Below are 20,914 nucleotides of genomic sequence, written 5' to 3' on the forward strand. Positions count from 1 at the left end.
ATGTGCTTTAAACATGTCACATTCTTTGTTTAAGAGGGTTTATTATTTCCCGGAACCATTCACTCGCAACAACCAACCAACAAAGCTTTGACAATAGAAAAGCACCAGCCAAAGAAGCGTTTGTACGGTTTATTTGCCAAGGAAAACGACACTCGTCTTATTTTCCTATTGATTTTCTAAATAAAATAATAAAAATAAAAATGTGAAAACAGCCTTTTTACGTTTTAAAGGTGACACATGAGTGTAACATCTCCGTTTACGTTTTGTTTGGAAAATAAAAATAATAAAAATAATCCCTTTAATAAAAAGAAAAATAAAATGAAGGAAAACGGGATTGAAATGGTTTTCTAGTGTTATTTGATTTAGACATTTTTGTTATGATTACGGAGTAAGTGGGTTTGTTTTCTTTCGTTTTTTATTATGCTCCTTTTTTAGTTATCTATTTTAGTCTTATTTCCCCATTTGATTTCCTTTTCGAGGACCCAGGAGGTTATGTTAAGGAATGAAAAAACTCCAACAATTTTATTACAATTTTTCTATTTGCTGAAGTATGAAAATTATTTTTCATAAGCATGAAAAAATATAAAGGAAGAAGGAATTTAAGTTTAAGCTTGTTAGGCGAAGACAAGAAAAAAAAAAACACAGTCATGCAATTTTAATTCAATTCTTTTTCTTCTTGTTAAAAACGTGGGAAAATAGTACATGGAATTTGAAAGTATGTTACAATATTTAAATATTAATTTGCCATTGACAATATGATACAGAAGAATAAAGATAAGGAATTTAATTTACTTAAGCGATTGCTAGAGTTCTACTTTACCAAAACAAAACAAACTGAAAAGAGCTAGAACAGACTAGAAGAGAACTGGAAAAGAACTAGAACAGAACTAGAACAGAACTAGAACAGAACTAGAACAGAACTAGAACAGAACTGAACAGAACTAGAACAGAACTAGAACAGAACTAGAACAGAACTAGAACAGAACTAGAACAGAACTAGAACAGAACTAGAACAGAACTAGAACAGAACTAGAACAGAACTAGAACAGAACTAGAACAGAACTAGAACAGAACTAGAACAGAACTAGAACAGAACAGAACAGAACCAGAACAGAACCAGAACAGAACTAGAACACTAGAACAGAACTAGAACAGAACTAGAACAGAACTAGAACAGAACTAGAACAGACTAGAACAGAACTAGAACAGAACTAGAACAGAACTAGAACAGAACTAGAACAGAACTAGAACAGACTAGAACAGAACTAGAACAGAACTAGAACAGAACTAGAACAGAACTAGAACAGAACTAGAACAGAACTAGAACAGAACTAGAACAGAACTAGAACAGACTGAACAGAACTAGAACAGAACTAGAACAGAACTAGAACAGAACTAGAACAGAACTAGAACAGAACTAGAACAGAACTAGAACAGAACTAGAACAGAACTAGAACAGAACTAGAACAGAACTAGAACAGAACTAGAACAGAACTAGAACAGAACTAGAACAGAACTAGAACAGAACTAGAACAGAACTAGAACAGAACTAGAACAGAACTAGAACAGAACTAGAACAGAACTAGAACAGAACTAGAACAGAACTAGAACAGAACTAGAACAGAACTAGAACAGAACTAGAACAGAACTAGAACAGAACTAGAACAGAACTAGAACAGAACTAGAACAGAACTAGAACAGAACTAGAACAGAACTAGAACAGAACTAGAACAGAACTAGAACAGAACTAGAACAGAACTAGAACAGAACTAGAACAAAGAACAGAACTAGAACAGAACTAGAACAGAACTAGAACAGAACTAGAACAGAACTAGAACATAACTAGAACATAACTAGAACAGAACTAGAACAACTAGAACAGAACTAGAACAGAACTAGAACAGAACTAGAACAGAACTAGAACAGAACTAGAACAGAACTAGAACAGAACTAGAACAGAACTAGAACAGAACTAGAACAGAACTAGAACAGAACTAGAACAGAACTAGAACAGAACTAGAACAGAACAGAACAGAACTAGAACAGAACTAGAACAGAACTAGAACAGAACTAGAACAGAACTAGAACAGAACTAGAACATAACTAGAACATAACTAGAACAGAACTAGAACAGAACTAGAACAGAACTAGAACAGAACTAGAACAGAACTAGAACAGAACTAGAACAGAACTAGAACAGAACTAGAACAGAACTAGAACAGAACTATTCCGATTGATGTAAAAAAGCCACGAAAATACAAGAAATATCTTAAGCATACCCTCGTATATGTGTTCATATCAAAGCCGATTTTTATGACAGTCTTGTAGTAAATGAGCGAATTAACATTAACACACATGCATGAGTTGATCATTAAGCCAGCTACATAGTCGGTGAACCAACCACCCAAACCAATCCATTGAAAACTTAAATTATTTACAATCAGTGATAAAAATCATCAACAGAATCCTTCCTAAAATATGTTCGTATTTATGTGTCCATTTCAAAACTAACTGGCTGCTGACCATTCGCATTTTTTTCCACATGTTTTCATTTTATGCTCTAGAACAGAGGCCAATGATGGTGATGATGATGCTGCTGTTGCGGGCCCGTAGTTGTTGGTAAGTAGTGTATTGTATTGTATTGCAAACTTGCCATTTCTGGACAATTCAACCAACCTAAATGGTTAAGAGGCACATTATTATAAGTCTGTTTTTATGTTATTTTATTTTTCTCTTTTTTAAAATTTTTAAATTGCACCACAGCAGGTGTTTTACTCACGCTTGGTTTTCAATACGGTTGGTTTTCTGTTGTTTGTTTCTAACGTGGTTTTAACAAAAATTTTTTTTTGCTTTTCTGTTTGTTTTAGAAAAATTGTTGTGGGGAGTTACTTTATTAATATAAAAAGTGAAATATACTTTACAGACTACAAATACAAGGTATGTAAGTATGTATGTATGTAGTTTGTACCTGTAGTTTTAACTAAAGTTTTGCAAAACAACACATTTCCCAACTGGCTAGTGGCCATATTACTAAATATAACATGTATGAGTATGGGTATCATCCTTATCATCATATTTGTTCAAGTACAAAACAATTTTTATTAAAAAAATACTCAAACTTACTTTCGACCAGCCATAGTGCTTGTTTGGCCTATAAAACATCTCTGGATTCCTAGTCTGTTTTTATTTTTATAAATTATTATTTACGTTTATTTTCCCTTTTTATTATTCGTTTGTTTGTTGCTGTAAATTTTCTTGTTCATTCTCTTGCGGCCTTAATAAGTTTTTCTAGAAAATTAATTTCATTTTAAAATAAGTTCAAATCATCATACAATTTGTGGTTAAATTCTCTTAATTTTTCGTATAAAATTCGCACTAAAGTTAGAGAAGTCCTTGGAGAACTTTTTTGTTTTGTTGAGGTTAAGTAGTTTAATTAATTATCCTTAATGGGATGGAACTTTTCCTGTTTGTTGGGCAATGGCATTGTAAGAAAAATTAAATGGTATTATAATGATTGTGAAAAGTTAATGTAAGAAAATTAATAAATCTAAAAAAATACTTGGAAAAGTAAGAGGGCATTCTGTGAAATATACTGAATAAGTTTTATAAGTTTAATAAGGATAAATGATGAAAGTGAATTTAAATGGTCATATCATTGTATTAATGACGATATCTACTAGAACTGAACTAGAACTGAACTAGAACTGAACTAGAACTGAACTAAGAACTGAACTAGAACTGAACTAGAAACTGAACTAGAACTGAACTAGAACTGAACTAGAACTGAACTAGAACTGAACCAGAACTGAACTAGAACTGAACTAGAACTGAACTAGAACTGAACTGAACTAGATCTGAACTAGAACTGAACTAGAACTGAACTAGAACTGAACTAGAACTGAACTAGAACTGAACTAGAACTGAACTAGAACTGAACTAGAACTGAACTAGAACTGAACTAGAACTGAACTAGAACTGAACTAGAACTGAACTAGAACTGAACTAGAACTGAACTAAACTGAAATAGAACTGAAATAGAACTGAAATAGAACTGAACTAGAACTGAACTAGAACTGAACTAGAACTGAACTAGAACTGAACTAGAACTGAACTAGAACTGAACTAGAACTGAACTAGAACTGAACTAGAACTGAACTAGAACTGAACTAGAACTGAACTAGAACTGAACTAGAACTGAACTAGAACTGAACTAGAACTGAACTAGAACTGAACTAGAACTGAACTAGAACTGAACTAGAACTGAACTAGAACTGAACTAGAACTGAACTAGAACTGAACTAGAACTGAACTAGAACTGAACTAGAACTGAACTAGAACTGAACTAGAACTGAACTAGAACTGAACTAGAACTGAACTAGAACTGAACTAGAACTGAACTAGAACTGAACTAGAACTGAACTAGACTGAACTAGAACTGAACTAGAACTGAACTAGAACTGAACTAGAACTGAACTAGAACTGAACTAGAACTGAACTAGAACTGAACTAGAACGAACTAGAACTGAACTAGAACTGAACTAAACTGAACTAGAACTGAACTAGAACTACTAGAACTGAACTATAACTGAACTAGAACTGAACTAGAACTGAACTAGAACTGAACTAGAACTGAACTAGAACTGAACTAGAACTGAACTAGAACTGAACTAGAACTGAACTAGAACTGAACTAGAACTGAACTAGAACTGAACTAGAACTGAACTAGAACTGAACTAGAACTGAACTAGAACTGAACTAGAACTGAACTAGAACTGAACTAGAACTGAACTAGAACTGAACTAGAACTGAACTAGAACTGAACTAGAACTGAACTAGAACTGAACTAGAACTGAACTAGAACTGAACTAGAACTGAACTGAACTGAACTAGAACTGAACTAGAACTGAACTAGAACTGAACTAGAACTGAACTAGAACTGAACTAGAACTGAACTAGAACTGAACTAGAACTGAACTAGAACTGAACTAGAACTGAACTAGAACTGAACTAGAACTGAACTAGAACTGAACTAGAACTGAACTAGAACTGAACTAGAACTGAACTAGAACTGAACTAGAATTGAACTAGAACTGAACTAGTACTGAACTAGAACTGAACTAGAACTGAACTAGAACTGAACTAGAACTGAACTAGAACTGAACTAGAACTGAACTAGAACTGAACTAGAACTGAACTAGAACTGAACTAGAACTGAACTAGAACTGAACTAGAACTGAACTAGAACTGAACTAGAACTGAACTAGAACTGAACTAGAACTGAACTAGAACTGAACTAGAACTGAACTAGAATTGAACTAGAACTGAAGTAGAACTGAACTGAAATAGAACTGAACTAGAACTGAACTAGAACTGAACTAGAACTGAACTAGAACTGAACTAGAACTGAACTAGAACTGAACTAGAACTGAACTAGAACTGAACTAGAACCGAACTAGACTGAACTAGAACTGAACTAGAACTGAACTAGAACTGAACTAGAACTGAACTAGAACTGAACTAGAACTGAACTAGAACTGAACTAGAACTGAACTAGAACTGAACTAGAACTGAACTAGAACTGAACTAGAACTGAACTAGAACTGAACTAGAACTGAACTAGAACTGAACTAGAACTGAACTAGAACTGAACTAGAACTGAACTAGAACTGAACTAGAACTGAACTAGAACTGAACTAGAACTGAACTAGAACTGAACTAGAACTGAACTAGAACTGAACTAGAACTGAACTAGAACTGAACTAGAACTGAACTAGAACTGAACTAGAACTGAACTAGAACTGAACTAGAACTGAACTAGAACTGAACTAGAACTGAACTAGAACTGAACTAGAACTGAACTAGAACTGAACTAGAACTGAACTAGAACTGAACTAGAACTGAACTAGAACTGAACTAGAACTGAACTAGAACTGAACTAGAACTGAACTAGAACTGAACTAGAACTGAACTAGAACTGAACTAGAACTGAACTAGAACTGAACTAGAACTGAACTAGAACTGAACTAGAACTGAACTAGAACTGAACTAGAACTGAACTAGAACTGAACTAGAACTGAACTAGAACTGAACTAGAACTGAACTAGAACTGAACTAGAACTGAACTAGAACTGAACTAGAACTGAACTAGAACTGAACTAGAACTGAACTAGAACTGAACTAGAACTGAACTAGAACTGAACTAGAACTGAACTAGAACTGAACTAGAACTGAACTAGAACTGAACTAGAACTGAACTAGAACTGAACTAGAACTGAACTAGAACTGAACTAGAACTGAACTAGAACTGAACTAGAACTGAACTAGAACTGAACTAGAACTGAACTAGAACTGAACTAGAACTGAACTAGAACTGAACTAGAACTGAACTAGAACTTGACTAGAACTGAACTAGAACTGAACTAAACTGAACTAGAACTGACTAGAACTGAACTAGAACTGAACTAGAACAGAACTAGAATTGAACTAGAACAGAACTAGAACAGAACTAGAACTGAACTAGAACAGAACTAGAACAGAACTAGAACTGAACTAGAACAGAACTAGAAAAGAACTAGAACAGAACTAGAACAGAACTAGAACAGAACAGAACTAGAACAGAACTAGAACAGAACTAGAACTGAACTAGAACTGAACTAGAACTGAACTAGAACTGAACTAGTACTGAACTAGAACTGAACTAGAACTGAACTAGAACTGAACTAGAACTGAACTAGAACTGAACTAGAACTGAACTAGAACTGACCTAGAACTGAACTAGAAGTGAAACTAGAGCTGAACTAGAACTGAACTAGAACTAAACTAGAACTGAACTAGAACTGAACTAGAACTGAACTTAGAACTGAACTAGAACTGAACTAGAACTGAACTAGAACTGAACTAGAACTGAACTAGAACTGAACTAGAACTGAACTAGAACTGAACTAGAACTGAACTAGAACTGAACTAGAACTGAACTAGAACTGAACTAGAACTGAACTAGAACTGAACTAGAACTGAACTAGAACTGAACTAGAACTGAACTAGAATTGAACTAGAACTGAACAAGAACTGAACTAGAACTGAATTAAAACTGAACTAGAACTGAACTTGTCTAGAAATAAAGTAGAACTCGTTTAGGTCTTAACTATAATGGATTATGAAACCAAAGACTGGACTTTCAAAAATGGTTTTATAAGAACCGGCAAATTATAATATCTCAGACCTATGTTTTAATTTTCGATTTGATTAAATTGATTTCAGATTTTCATCATTTTCATTTACTATATACTTTCAAAAGTTCTTTAATATTTCCGTTATTTTTCTTTGGGTGTGGCTAATAAAAAAATTTAAATTGATAGATTTAAATGCTGTCTCAGTTTCATCCATTTATTTTCTGTTCCACTCCAATGAAATGTTCAATATTTAATCACTATTATTTAAATATATGTTATAAAATTTCATGAAGGTACAAAACCTTTACTTTTTCCCTAGCGCCCAGCTCCCCCAACAATTTGTGACACAAATTGATGTACTGTATATACCAACAATGATGATAATATTTGAATTCATCTACATTCCATTTAAGGACAAATACTCGTAGAATTTTATTTGTTCTCACGGTTACAATTACTGATAAATACAAATTTTAAATAATGCAAAATGGACGTGCTCCACTTAATGTAATGGTTTTGCAGGTTTGAGGCAAGAGGTTTGGCTGGTAGGTGCCATAGTTTGTGTGAAAGTTAAAACCATTATTATGCTAAAAATGCAAAATATATAAAAATGAAAAAAGAAGCAAACAAATCAAAATGAAAATATATTTATTCTAAAGCAAATAACCGAGATGGAAATAAAATATAAATCAAGCGTACAAAAAAATGAAAAATGAAGAGAAAAATACATTTTTTTTGCTGTTGCACAATAATAAATAAAATCAAATAAATTTTCCTGTAATTTTAAACCGGATATAAAAGAGAATTTCATAAAAATTTATTTTATTATTTTTTTTTTTTTTGAAATATTAGATGGTACATTATTAAAAATTGTGTACAAGTAGAGAAATTCAATAAATAACAAGCATAAATTGTAACTAAATATTACATTCTATCTATATTTATTTATTTATTTTAGTATTTTTCACAAATTTATTTAGATGCTTCTTAGGCATTAAGCTGGTTTTTATGTGTAAAGATTTGTACAGTAAATAAGTAAATCATCAGATAAATTTACAGATATGTATATTTAACAAAGCATTTGTTGAGTGTTTATAGTTTAGAAAAAAAAAACAAATACTCCACTTGAGTATGATAGACAATATATAACAATCTTATGTATCTTATACTTTTATATATAAAAGTACGAAGTTTTATTGAGGTTTTAAGGCAAAGTATTCCAAAGACACTTTTCTATACTGCACATCTAATTAAATTTCATTAATTTTTTACCTGCCCTAGTATGTGTATTATATGCATATAATTGCAGAATTGTTACACATTCATGTATGTATTTATGTGAAAAACACAATATGTCAGTAAATGGCTGGCCAGCAGAGATGTATACTTGGGTTATTTTTAAAAAACAGTTCAGTCTAATTGAAATGGTACTTTTTTGACTGGAATTTACTTTGAGTGATTTTTTTTTTCGGTTTAAAGTAAATAAAGCTCTGAACAATTACAAAAATCATTATCAACTAGAATTGAACTGCAATTGAACAAGTATTAAAATGGAGCTAGAACTGCACTAAGTTAGAACTAACTGAACTAGAACAGAACTAGAACTGAACTAGAATTGAACTAGAACTGAACTAGAAATGAACTAGAAATGAACTAGAACCGAACTAGAAATGAACTAGAACTGAACTAGAACTGAACTAGAACTGAACTAGAACTGAACTAGAACTGAACTAGAACTGAACTAGAACTGAACTAGAACTGAACTAGAACTGAACTAGAACTGAACTAGAACTGAACTAGAACTGAACTGAACTAGAACTGAACTAGAACTGAACTAGAACAGAACTAGAACTGAACTAGAACTAGAACTGAAAGAACTGAACTAGAACTGAACTAGAACTGAACTAGAACTGAACTAGAACTGAACTAGAACTGAACTAGAACTGAACTAGAACTGAACTAGAACTGAACTAGAACTGAACTAGAACTGAACTAGAACTGAACTAGAACTGAACTAGAACTGAACTAGAACTGAACTAGAACTGAACTAGAACTGAACTAGAACTGAACTAGAACTGAACTAGAACTGAACTAGAACTGAACTAGAACTGAACTAGAACTGAACTAGAACTGAACTAGAACTGAACTAGAACTGAACTAGAACTGAACTAGAACTGAACTAGAACTGAACTAGAACTGAACTAGAACTGAACTAGAACTGAACTAGAACTGAACTAGAACTGAACTAGAACTGAACTAGAACTGAACTAGAACTGAACTAGAACTGAACTAGAACTGAACTAGAACTGAACTAGAACTGAACTGAACTAGAACTGAACTAGAACTGAACTAGAACTGAACTAGAACTGAACTAGAACTGAACTAGAACAAAACTAGAACTGAACTAGAACTGAACTAGAACTGAACTAGAACTGAACTAGAACTGAACTAGAACTGAACTAGAACTGAACTAGAACTGAACTAGAACTGAACTAGAACTGAACTAGAACTGAACTAGAACTGAACTAGAACTGAACTAGAACTGAACTAGAACTAAACTAAAACTGAACTAGAACTGAACTAGAACTGAACTAGAGCTGAACTAGAACTGAACTAGAACTGAACTAGAACTGAACTAGAACTGAACTAGAACTGAACTAGAACTGAACTAGAACTGAACTAGAACTGAACTAGAACTGAACTAGAACTGAACTAGAACTGAACTAGAACTGATAGACTGAATAGAAAACGAACTAGAAATGAATAGAAGAGACTGAACTAGAAAACTGAACTGAATAAACTGAACTAGAATGACTAGAACTGAACTAGAACGACTAGACTGACTAGAACTGAATGAATGAACTAAACTGAACTAGACTGACTAGAACTGAACAGACTGACTAGAATAATGACGATAGATGAATAGAACTGAACTGAAACTGAACTGAATGAACAGAACTGAACTAGAACTGCTAGAACTGAACTAGAACTGAACTAGAACTGAAATAGAAATGACTAGAACTGAACTAGAATCTGAACGAAAGCTGAACTAGAACGAACTAGAATGAATGAACGAACTATGAACTAGAACTGAACTAGAACTGAACTAGAAGAACTAGAAAACTGAACTAGACTGAACTAGAACTGAACTAGAACTGAACTAGAACTGAAACTAGAACTGAACTAGAAACGAACTAGAACTGAACTAGAAACTGAAACTAGAATGAACTAGAAATGAACTAGACGAACAGAACTGAACTCGAACGAACTAGAAAACTTGAATAGAACTGAACTAGAACTGAACTAGAACTGAACTAGAAACTGAACTAGCACTGAACTAGTATTGAACTAGAACTGAACTAGAATGACTAGAACTGAACTAGTATTGAACTAGAACTGCACTAGTATTGTACTAGGACTGCATTGAAGCTAAAGTGAAACTCCCATATCTGTATTCTGCCTAAATACATAGTACTATTTTCTTGGTTTAAAAATATTTAATTTTTTTTTTACTTTTCAAAACTCTCTTGACGCTATTTGTCTCGTATTTCCATGTCTAACTACGTAGTAATTTAAATTTGTATACCAGTAGTACAACGTATGTACGACGAGCACAAGTATGACACATTTCTTTTACACTTGTTTACTACGTTTAAGTGACGTCCTATTGTCTGGAAATGGTAAATAAAATATGTTGATGAGCGGAAAGAAGGGCGTAAAAAAACAGAATACAACAAATATTAGCGTCATCTTAATGGCAAAGTCCTTTCACCTTTAAGACCTTTACATACGATGTCATTCTTAGGGGAACGAAAAAAAACAAAAAGCTTTAGACTTTAGGTGCAGTAGAGAAAATAAAAACAAATTCAGACGACACCCCAATGAATGAACTTTTAGCACTCGGTACTCTTTCTCTTTACCTCCGTCCAACACCTAGAAAAAAATGTTTGTTAAATGAGGTGTTTAACTGTGTTTGTGGATGTTTGACATAGAGCCTAGAGGGAAATTTAATATTAATGACAAATTAAAGCTAAATTATTTAAAAATGTAAGTGGGAATTAAGGGAATGAATGGTTTAGTGTTATTTACTTCAATTTACTTTATACACAGAATAAAAAACAAAAATTTTTAGGTTCTTTGCTACCCTTCACCTACATTTAATTGACAAGTCTACACATATGGTTCTTTTTAGCGTTATGAGTTTCTGACTGGTTAATTAGTATTAACCAAAATACTCTGTGTACAAAGGAATGTTATCTGTATTTGGAGCACTTTTTTATCAGTCACTTTTTTGGTTGTTACATTGTTAATATTAAAACAAACTAACTGCTGTTAAACTTTCAAACATAGACAATAAATTTTAACACTTAAATACATATTTTTACAAATTAAGAAGTGTTTAACAAAACTAGTTTCAATTAAAATGCCAAATTATGACCAAAATATTGCAAAATACTGGCCGCAGCTAAATATCAATTACAAAAAGTTTTTGAAACAAAAACACAAGTCAACAAATATCATACATATCAAAAAATACTGGTAACAATTACTTTAGCAATACAAAATATCAAAATTTATATATCAACTCTATAATAAATTCTTAAAATTAATAACTATCTTGGTTTTTTCGGTGTATCCTTACTCGTTCTATATACATACGTGTTCTTATAGAAATTTTAACATTAATCATGACACATTCCAGCATTTTTTTCATAAGGATAGAAGATAGAAGTTATATTGATAGTTCAATAAATCTACACGTTTAAATTTTTATAGCAAAAGTACAAAAAGAAGTATGTTCGAGTAGTTTTCAATTGAAGCAGTTTTCATCATAATGACTGTAAATACTTGTATTTAGACTGAAAACTATTGATGTTTTGCAATAAAATACAGTTCATAAACATGAAAATAGAAGAGCTAAATAGACAAAAAAAGATCGAAATTCTCTTTTATATTGGAGATAGAAATTCACTTGCTTAGATATGGGTGTAGAAATCAATTTTAAAATGTTATTGGAACTTTTATTGCTAAAGTTAGACTCATATTTGTTTGACTACTTTGGAGTATTTGTACAATTTGTATTTTATATATAATTTCCAATTTCATCAAAATCACTAAAATTTAGAAAAATACTATTTGAGTTATTGTTAATCTTTCCTTGATATACAAATGGTTGTATTTAAGTGCTATGGGTGGTTGTATTTAACTGCTCCCATATTTGTCCTAAATTGTTCATATGTATGTCAATGTTGCTAGTGCAAAATTTGAGTATTCTATCTCTATTGGTTTTCCAGATATACGAATTTTTCTATTTCATACATATTGGAGGTGCCACGCCCTCTATAGCTAATGGATTTATTACCCAAAAGCTTGTCAATATTACCCTTGCAAAATTTGAGTATTCTACCTCTAGTAGTTTCCCAGATATACGATTTTTTGTATTATATATGTACATATGGGAGGTACCACGCCCCTGTTGTTAGTACAGACATTTTCCCCCAAATTGTTCTTATGAATTCTAATGTTGGCCGTGCAAAATTTGAGAATTTTAGCACTGGTGCTTTCCCAGATATAAAAAATTTTCATTTAATTCTTAAGGGAGGTGCCACGACCTCTAATTTTAGTCTGCCCATTTTGTTTTAAATATACAGGCCGACAAATATTTAACGCAGTCACCAAAGTACATTTTTGAGCCGTGCTAAATCCGAATATTTTCTCCCTCACATCTGGGATTGGAGATATCATGTCTTGAAATTTGAAAAACACCATTTTTGGCCCTTTTCGATACGTTATTACAGCGCCAAGACAATTTTATTTATAAATGTTTTATGCCATCTGAAAGTCCATTCTATCAACTTTAAAATAAAGCCCTAATATCTGACTCACTAACTTGGTCCTAGGGTTTCGACTTTTTCAAATTTTGTCGGTCTGTGATATTCATAACTACATCCAAGTTCCGGCTCCGACATATTTTTTCGGACTCTAACTCTTATATTTTTTCAGATATAGTGATTTAATATTTTCATTATACAGGGGAGGTGCCACTACTACTATAGATAGTCTGTCCATTTTGTCCCCAGATATTCATATGTCAAAATTGTCATATATAATTATATAAAAGATTTCTTGCTGTTACAGTTTCTAAGATATGCTACTTTTAATACTTATGTGGTATGTGGGCGTGGCATCTTGCCTACTGTGTAAATATTTATATAGAATTTTTGAAATGTGCAGATCCCTTATTCAACTTATCTCTCTTATTACAAGGAGCCTTCAACAAATATGTATTCTGTTTGTTATTTACAATCTTGAGTTAAAATTCTAATTAGCAGTCTGCAATCTGCTCCACTGTTTAGTATGACAAAAAGTATATTCTAACAAAAAATCGTTTATCTTCTCTCTTTTTTCTCATATAAATTTTATAGTCAAAGTTTTCCTTTATGATTCGTTGTTATCGCTAATGGCGACGAAAATGATCTATTACCTTCAATTTTGTTTTTAATTAAACAGTGTTAAATATTTTCAAATTGTTTAGGCTTTTTTTCCACAAAACTATTTTCCCTATTATTCCCAACACAAAATTGTTTTGTATTTAACAAATTTTTTTTCTATTTTTACTCTCATCTAACACTCTCTATCACTCGTTCGCTATTTTGTTCTATAGTTTCTATAAATATTTATCTATGGGATGCTATTTGTAGCCATCCATACAAGAACGTTTATGAATAATTTATTAGCAAACACTATTAGTGTCACCAACATCAACATTATTCTCATCACCATTATCAACGTCATCATCATCGTCACAGCATCTCCAGTTAAAGCTTTAGCTCCGCTAACCAATACCGGCTAAAAGGCACGACAGACACGGCAGAGAGAGAGATACATCATTGACATCGCCCTCGTCATCAACGTAATCATGATTGTCAGTCAACAACTATTGAAAAATAGTCAGTCAGTCAGTGAGTCGTTCGTTTATTCATGTTTATTTAACGGTTGTATGTGTGAAAATTTCTATGTTACGTTTTTATATGACGAAGACAGGAAGGCACACATACATACACTCATACACTTGTAGAATAACATTTAAATATGTGATTATGTATGCTTTTAGTTTGTTTGTTTGCAGTTAAAAGGAACTTTTATTAAAAAAATTAGGTGATATATTTTATATGAATAGGATCACTCATACATAGATATACTGGATATAGTAGGTTGGTGTCAAAAAACCAATAGAGATCCACAGTTCTTAATATTATGATAAAAGATATAAAATTGTTTGCTTTAAAACTGGTAAAAAGGATCAGGAAAGGGGTTTGTATAATTTTTCGATTTTTTACGTGAATCACCAAGGACAGAAAGTGGAGTTTTCTAATAATATAAAGAGTATTACGAAACTAGAGTCCAGACTATAGAAAATATAGTGAAAACTGTATAATAGACTAAATGAAGGGGACCAGACTGAAGTACATAACATAGTCTAGATTATATTCCAGACCATAGTCTAGATATACCATATAGACCAGAATATAGCACAGAATATTGACGGGGTTAGTATAAGCTATGGATTAGGCTATACTCCAGATTTTAAACTAGCCTATAGTCCAGACTATAATCCAGACTATAGGCCAGACAATAGACTAGACTATAGTCCAGACAATATACTAGCCTATAGACCAGACAATAGACTATCCTATAGTCCAGACAATAGACCAGAATCGAGACCATAGACTATCCTATAGTCCAGACTATAGACTAGCCTATAGTCCAGAGTATGAACTAAACTATAGTCCAGAGTATAGACTACATACCATAGTCCAGATTATATTCCAGACCATAGTCTAGATATACAATATAGACTAGAATATAACACAGAATATTGACTGGATTAGTATAAGCTATGGATTAGGCTATAGTCTAGATTTTATACTAGACTATAGTCCAGATTATAGACTAGCCTATAGTCTACGCTATATAGACTATAGTCCAGACTATAGACTAGACTGTAGTTCAGACTATAGACTAGACTATGGTCCAGACTATAGACTAGACTATAGACCAAACTATAGACTGGACTATAGTCCATACTATAGACTAGACTATAGTCCACACTATAGACTAAACTATAGTCTATAGACTAGACTATAGTCCAGACTATGGGTTAGACTATAGCCCAGACTATAGACTAGACTATAGTTTAGACTATAGACTAGACTATAGTCCAGACTGTAGACTAGACTATAGAGTAGGCTATAGTCCAGACTATAGTTCAAACTATAAACTAAACTATAGCCAAATTATCTACTAGACTAATAGACCAGAATATAAACGAGACTATAATACAAACTATAGACTAGACTATAGTCCAGACTATAAACTAGACTATAGACCATAGTTTAGACTACAGACTAGACTATAACCCGGACTATAGTACACACTATAGACTAGACTATAGTACACACTATAGACTAGACTATAATACACGCTATAGAATAGACTAGACCAGACTATAGACTAAACTATTGCCCAGACTATAGATTAGACTATAGATTAAACTATAGCCCAGACTATAGACTAGTCTATACAATAGACTATAGTCAATACTGTAGACTAGACTATGGAGTAGGCTATAGTCCAGACTATAGTTCAAACTATAAACTAAACTATAGTCATCTGCTAGACTAATAGACGAGACTATAAACTAGACTATAATACAAACTATAGATTAGACTATAGTCCAGACTATAGAATAAACTATAGTCCAGACTATAGAATATCCCAGGGTATAGACTAGACTAGACTATAGTCCAGAATATAGACTATAGTTCAGACTATAGACTATACTATGGAGTAGGCTATAGTCCAGACTATAGTTCAAACTATAAACTAAACTATAGTCAAACTATCTACTAAACTAATAGACCTGACTATATACTAGACTATAAACTAGATTATAATAGAAACTATAGAGTAGACTATATTTTTTTGTAAACTTTTTAAGACTTTTGTAACAAAGTGCATATCTAATATAGAACATAATACATAGTGGTATTTAGTGAGTTTAGTTTTTAATTGTAAATACATACACAAGTAATGCTATGTAGTAAGTAGTTATAGTATTAGACCATTTATGGTCGTTTTTTTATTCGTTCTAACATTACAGATAAAACTATGTACTTATTGAGGTTTTTTGTTGTTGGTTTTCTTTCAAGAATTTCCATTGAAAGTTGTGTGTAAAATGAAGAGTGTGAAGTTAATTTTAATTAACTGAAAGTAAATAACATTATGTTGAAACATGCCCCTCATTTTCATATATGGTTCGCTAACTGTTTGTTCTGTACGTTGTTGTTACATATAGAAGAAATACTTCAGGTAGATTTTGTAAAGATAAATTGTAAAAATACGTTTTAAAATAATCAAATGACACTAAAGCCGCTTAAAAGTTTAAGGAAATCAAATAGTTGAAATACGTAAGATAGGGTGAGATGAATAGGAAGTGACGGAAAAAGGTTAAATGTATAGTTTTTTAGTGTAGCTATTAGTATTTGAAAAAATGGTTTGAGTTAAAGGAAAAGTTAAGCTTTCAAAGAATTAATGGTTAAGACTTTAGGTTTAAATATTAAATGAGCTGTAGGCAATGTTGGGGCTAATAAACAATTTAATTTTTAATAATAAAGAACTTGGTAATTACTTTTTTAAATCAAGGGAAGAGTTAGATTTTTATTTACCACAAGCGATTACAAGTAATTAGAAAGGGTAGTCATTGTAAATCGCTTGAAAAACTTATACAGCTTCTATATCTTCACTGGTAAGATGCCTAATGAATTAGAAAGTACTTATATAACACATTATAGTCAGAACTTATTAGACCACTTCTATGTAATCCAGACGATATGTAGTAGTCATTGAAAGTATGTTGTTAGGTAAGTAATTACAATTGATAGTCATTACGTAGTTTTAGCTGGGTGGTTTCTTGGTTAGATTTTTCTCTAAAAACTAGTTTTATGCAAAGAACTAAGTTTTTATCTAAAATTAAATTTTGACTAAAATTGTTTAGTTTGTTTAAATGGATGTATGTATGCTACAGCAGATCGGAAGAAATACACCTAGGCCACTATTGAACCTGTTATGCGCTCCTTTTATTAGAGTCTCTAATTGGTATGGAACCCAAATTTAAGTTTTTATTAAAATTTAAACTTTTTATTAAAAATTCGATGTTTCTTTAGTAATGAAATTTTTCATTAAAAATTCAAAAGATTCTAAAATGATATCCTTTTTTTTTGGAATTTGCATCACACACTCTGTATGATATTAAAAATTTCAATTAAAATATAAAACTGTATAGAATTTCTTGTAAATTTTAATTAAATTGATTTTATACACTTAATTGGTTTTTCTATAAATATTAAATGTCCTTTGTCTTACCTTTTAATTTACTTTTAATGATTTCCTTTTGATGTTACAAAAATCCATTTATCCTTATTAAGTTGTTTATATTTCCTTATATATATTTTTTTGTTTTTAATTGAATTTTCTGTAAAGATTTGTTTATTTTTCACTTCACACATAAAATATTTATGTATGTATTTTTTTTAAATAGATTTCACTTGTAAGACTTGTAATTATAATCATCATTGATTCAAAAAGGGCCATTAATACAAAATGTTTATTGAATTTCTTTTTTGTTTTTGGCACACAAACATTAAAAGTAACAAAATACAGATTTATTTGGGTAGTAAAAAAGATCCTGTAAGATTTAACATTTAATTAAATTATAAATATTCTCACATACACACAACAAGGACAAACGTACAACGACAAAAACATTAAAGAAAGAATGGGCGGAAAAAATAATGTCAAAAGAAATAACCCGCAACATAACGACATCGAAATCGACAACGACAACACTATTAACACAATTTACATTAAATATTTACACAAATTTACCCGCAATAACATTTACACACACACAAACACACATAGCAAATTATAAAAAAAATATATGTAACGACAATAGCAGGAAAAAAACGTAACGGTCTTTTATTATAGAAAATGAAAAGCTTACGACAAAAAAACAGCCACACAAAGGCAACAACTGAAAAAACAATTTTATTTCCGTTTCTGGTTCTCACACACCAAAATACATACATACACCAACATACTGTTTAGCTGTAGACAAAAAAAAATAACACACACATGGCACTCTCACACTTGTTTACTTTGTCGCATTAAAATATACCAACGATACAATTAAAAAATTTTCCAGTAAAGAAAAATCGTAAAAAAAGAAAATAAAAATAAAATGCCGGTAGCAAAAATAACAAATAAATACTCTACTGTCATGGCCTCTACTCTCACACACACACATACAACACATAACAAAAAGTTTACAATTTCTGTTGTAAATATTACTTGGCTTTTGAAAATGACGACAAAAATCGTAAAAAAACTTGTAAAAGTAAAGTATTTTAGTTTACAAATATTTCAAAGCGATGCGATATTTGTTTTTGTTCGAAAATTATCATGAACCACCCGCATTCAATGCCGAACGAAGACTAAATCTATATAAAAATGACAGGTTAAAGATTTGCAACAAACGTAGTACAACAACATGAATAAAATTCACATTCACTCATTCGCAACAAACAGCAACATATACCCAACATCGTTCACGTAGTCGTAGTCGACAGCTCATTTTCGTTGTTGTTGTTGTTGTTGTTTTGTTGCTGTTGTAGTTGTTGTAGCCAGCCCAACGTCAGATGTTTTGTGTTTAAACGAAAGAAAATCACGGTGGAGCTGAAATTCGCATGGTAAATGAAAACAAACGTGTATCCAACAGATACTTACTACGGGCTATAACAACAAACTATAGCAACAACAACGTTACTAATAACAACAAAAATTTCATAGTTAAACAAAAGTTCTTCGAATATTTTAAATGCGAGTAAACAGAGAATGTAATTGTTTAAAGGAATGTGGGTACTTTTTTTAAGTACAATGGTTAAATGGTACTTTTTGCAACTGCTGTGTTATTTATACCAGATTGACGATATTTTGGTACTTTTTTTTTATAAAATTATACTGAATCTGAAATTTTCTCTATAGATGGTAAACCACTTTTATGTGATTGAGCCCCTCTACATGAAAACAGATACTTTATAATAAAGAAGATCTGAAAGATTTGAAAGTGGTTTAAATTCTCATATGGAAGCTATATGACCCTAAAAAAATGTTTATTAAGGGACCATAGCTTCCCCTCGGAGTACCAGCTTTGCACTTTGAGAATAAATGTAATTTATGAATCAAACGGGGAGACAAAACGCGACTGGGGATCCATATTGAAAATCCGGAAAACGATATATACTACCGTCTTCCTAATCACAAAACTAGCTTCCAGAAGGAAGACCTTGTTATCACGGAATATGTAAAATTGATTCGGCTAAATGCGGCGCCAGCAGAGGTTAATAAATATTCCGACAGAAAGAAGGCAATTAGGATGATATCTGCGGATAATGATAAGCATTAGATGAGAGAATCCCATACGACCATTTGGAATAATGGAATAGAAAGGGAATAGACTATTGACTAGTCAATGAAATAGTCTATTGACTATACTATTGACTAGCCTATGTTGTTGTAGTCCATATATTAGTCAATATACTAGTCTATAGACTAGTTCATAGACTAGTCCATAGACTAGTTCATAGAATAGTCCATAGAATAGTTAGTAGACTAGTATATAGACTAGTCCATAGACTAGTTCATAGTCCAGTCCATAGACTAGTCCATAGACTAATCCATAGACTAGTTCATAGACTAGTTAATAGACTAGTCCATAGACTAGTCCATAGACTAGTTATAGATAAGTCATATTGACTAGTCTGTTGACTAGCCTATCAATTAGTCTATTGACTAGCATATGAACTAGTCTATTGACTATACTATCGACCAGCCTATGAATTAGTCTATTGACCAGTATATCAACTAGTCCATAGACTAATCAGTAGACTAGTCAAAAAGACTAGTCCGTAGACTATTCAATAGACTAGTTTATAGACTAATCCATAGACTAGTCCATAGACTAGTTCATAGTCCAGTCCATAGACTAGTTCATAGACTAGTTCATAGACTAGTTCATAGTCTAGTCCATAGTCTAGTCTATAGACTAATTCATAGACTATTCCATAGACTAGTCCATAGACTAGTTCATAGAATAGTCCATAGAATAGTTAGTAGACTAGTATATAGACTAGTCCATAGACTAGTTCATAGTCCAGTCCATAGACTAGTCCATAGACTAATCCATAGACTAGTTCATAGACTAGTTAATAGACTAGTCCATAGACTAGTCCATAGACTAGTCCATAGACTAGTTATGGATAAGTCATATTGACTAGTCTGTTGACTAGCCTATCAATTAGTCTATTGACTAGCATATGAACTAGTCTATTGACTATACTATCGACCAGCCTATGAATTAGTCTATTGACCAGTATATCAACTAGTCCATAGACTAATCAGTAGACTAGTCAAAAAGACTAGTCCGTAGACTATTCAATAGACTAGTTTATAGACTAATCCATAGACTAGTCCATAGACTAGTTCATAGACTAGTCCATAGACTAGTTCATAGACTAGACCATAGACTAGTTCATAGACTAGTCCATAGACTAGTTCATAGACAAGTCCATAGACTAGTTCATAGACTAGTCCTATTGACTAGTTTGTTGACTAGCCTATCA

The 20,914-nt window shown here is 31.9% G+C and overlaps 1 protein-coding gene across 1 annotated transcript in view; it reads right to left on the bottom strand.

Moving 5' to 3' along the window:
* Positions 1 to 18,671, bottom strand: part of LOC119602805 (alpha-protein kinase 1-like) — an 83,127-nt gene extending 64,456 nt beyond the window's left edge. Inside the window, exons 1-2 of the mRNA XM_037954526.1 lie at positions 18,585 to 18,671; positions 17,598 to 17,919 (exon numbers count right to left, since the gene is read on the bottom strand). The gene's annotated coding sequence lies outside the window, so the exon portion shown is untranslated. The remainder of the gene's footprint in view (positions 1 to 17,597; positions 17,920 to 18,584) is intronic.
* Between the last annotated feature and the right edge of the window lie 2,243 nt (positions 18,672 to 20,914).

This window comes from Lucilia sericata, unplaced genomic scaffold (genome assembly GCF_015586225.1).
Source record: "Lucilia sericata isolate MDLA Ls3-8-SP2 unplaced genomic scaffold, ASM1558622v1 Contig000254F_arrow, whole genome shotgun sequence".
In the NCBI taxonomy this organism is placed as follows: Eukaryota; Metazoa; Arthropoda; class Insecta; order Diptera; family Calliphoridae; genus Lucilia; species Lucilia sericata.